Source organism: Schistocerca serialis, chromosome 4 (genome assembly GCF_023864345.2).
Source record: "Schistocerca serialis cubense isolate TAMUIC-IGC-003099 chromosome 4, iqSchSeri2.2, whole genome shotgun sequence".
NCBI lineage: Eukaryota > Metazoa > Arthropoda > Insecta > Orthoptera > Acrididae > Schistocerca > Schistocerca serialis.
Genome location: NC_064641.1, coordinates 720,751,737 through 720,754,398, shown reverse-complemented (window position 1 = coordinate 720,754,398; position 2,662 = coordinate 720,751,737). Strand labels below are relative to the sequence as shown.

The 2,662-nt window shown below is 49.1% G+C and overlaps 1 pseudogene; it reads left to right on the top strand.

Annotated features, from left to right (window-relative positions):
* The first annotated feature begins 997 nt into the window (after positions 1-997).
* On the top strand, positions 998-1,115 carry LOC126476322 (5S ribosomal RNA; annotated as a pseudogene).
* Positions 1,116-2,662: the final 1,547 nt, after the last annotated feature.

The following is a 2,662-nucleotide window of genomic DNA, read 5'->3' as shown; positions in this document are numbered from 1 at the left end:
TTATTAAGGCGACTACCTGGAATGATTTCTTGAAAGATGAGACCGTCTCATTTTCTGTCCCCATCCAATGCCTGTCTGATCTTAGGAGGCGAAGTCATAAAATTTTTAATTATCATCTCGAAACAAAAAATCAAATTGCGACCATGAACTTGGTGAACTGTGTATGAACAGTACAGTGCGACACATTTTTCTCACTGACAGATTACGTTGACGTAGACCGTGGCTATAGAAGTCTGCACTTAGGCAGCCAGATGATGAGCTCTTCGTCACGCTGGAAATGCCTGCCACTATGGTTTTCTCATCCGAGGAAAGAAGACGAAGCCAGTGGGTGCCATGTCTGGAAAATACAGGGTTGAGGACAATATTTTATAGCCCAAAGAAGCAGCATGTCTTGATGTGTCCTACGCGGCTTCCCGCAGTGATTCGTCTTGGCAACCTCCAACATACTTGTCAGTAGATTTTAGGGGTATTGTCTTATGATGGTTGCGTCCTCGTCTTTTTTGGCGGTGGTGAACTCAAATGTTTACACACATTGGGCTAATACAGCTGCAGCATTCCAGCTGCTCCCTCGGTTCGGGTGTGTGAGCAGTCGCGGATTCCAGCAGGCGGCGGATTTTGTCATCTTCAAAATGTCGGACGAGATGTAGAAAACCAATCCGCGACCGTTTAACACTTTTCCTACTAGTGGATTGATTGTGAAATGCTGTCTTTGAGTACCAGAAGTAGCATTTCTGTTGTGGTTCCCGGCTCTTCATGGCGAGATGGTCAGCCACTTGCTGCTTCGTCATTCAGTCTTGTTTTGCCACTTGAGAAACGTCTGCGCCACCTAATCACTGATGCATATGATGTTGCTTTGCTGCCGTACGTTTGCACCAGCTCTAAATGCATCTTTGCTACGTTATTTCCCTTCCGATGCTGAAAATGAATTATTGAACTATAATCCAGTTTATAAATGTGCTGCACAAACCAGTTCAGGTTCCTCCAGCGGCTACTTACGAGAAACGGCCTTGCCGCAGTGGATGCACCGGTTCCCGTGAGATCACCGAAGGTAAGCGCTGTCGGGCGTGGTCGGCACTTCGATGGGTGACCATCCAGGCGGCCATGCGCTGTTGCCATTTTTCGGGGTGCACTCAGCCTCGTGATGCCAATTGAGGAGCTACTCGACCGAATAGTAGCGGCTTCGGTCAAGAATACCATCATAACGGCGGTGTGCTGACCCCACGCCCCTCCTAACCACATCCTCCTCTGAGGATGACACGGCGGTCGGATGGTCCTGGTAGCCCACTCGTGGCCTGAAGACGGAGTGTACCGGCTACTTACGTTCCCGTGGCACGTGGATTTCACAATGTAGCGAAACTGCAGACAACTACAAGGAAACATCAAAAATTTGTAACGAAACTTTATTCTTCCAAAATGATACGCGTAATTAAAACTCCTTGGTACCCTCGATCTCTAGCGGCCTCGTCGGCTACAGGCCAATAACTCTATTCTTCAACGTGATTTATTATTTCTAGTTGAGCAGTTGTGAGGAGTCCACGTCGAAAACCGCTCAGTTCAGCTGGTGTTATTGCCCACTAACGTACTTAACAGCCCAAACGATTTCTCTTCGAGCTTGTAACCCGTCCAAGTGGGGCCGGTGTTTCGACGGCGAGAGCTGGCGCGCGCAGTTGACCCGGCGCCCTTGGTAGCCTAATATGTGAGAAATTACCGCCGGCCAGCTGCTGACCCCTACGTCTCTATCGCAGAATGTCAAACACGCGCCCCGGCGCGTCGCTAATCGCTAATGACGCGGCCGTCGCTTTCTCGCGCGGCGCGGCGCGAGGCCCGTCCCGATGAAGCCGGCGGGCGATAACCATCAGCACCCGACCCCGTGGCTCCTCTGCTTCTCGCTTCCCTTGAAACAACGTAATTTGCTAATTACTGGCATTACAGGACTTCCATTACAGCGCCTGGTTCGTGCGGCGAGAATTGCGGTCTTATTGAGATAAAGTGAGGCCTCTGCGGGAGAGGGTAAAAAAAAAAAAGTAGTGGCGGCATCTGGGGGGATTAAAGTGAAGAAGAAAGAAACGAACGATACGAAACTTAAAAAGAAAAAAGATGAGAAAAGCTGAGAGCATGTATGCTACAAGGTATCTGGCGGAAAGGAGAGCTGACCTTTCATCGCGTAAAAGCGTCGAGTTTCGCACCTCACAAAAGTAATCTTTATGGCCTGATACTACACCTCATCGGGTTTTGGCCGTCGAGGGCAATTACTTGCGCGAATAAGGAAAAAATTCCGTAACGCTAATCACTAGAAATTTGAAGGCAGCCCTGAGTGCAGCTCTGTACGGTGTATCGCAGTCATGACGAGGCACAGTATCAGCCGCTGATGGAGGCTTTGACGATGCATCCAGTGTCAGATATTGCCCAACCTGCGTTCCCATCAGTAGCTCACGCAGGTCGCTTCAGCGTCTAATAATGACATGTCTAGTAAACAAATCGAAGCCGCTAAACGTCCGAGGTAACCACAATTCAATTACGAGCTGGTTCAAATGGTTCAAATGGCTCTGAGCACTATGGGACTTAACATCTGTGGTCATCAGTCCCCTACAACTTAGAACTACTTAAACCTAACTAACCTAAGGACATCACAAACATCCATGCCCGAGGCAGGATTCGAACC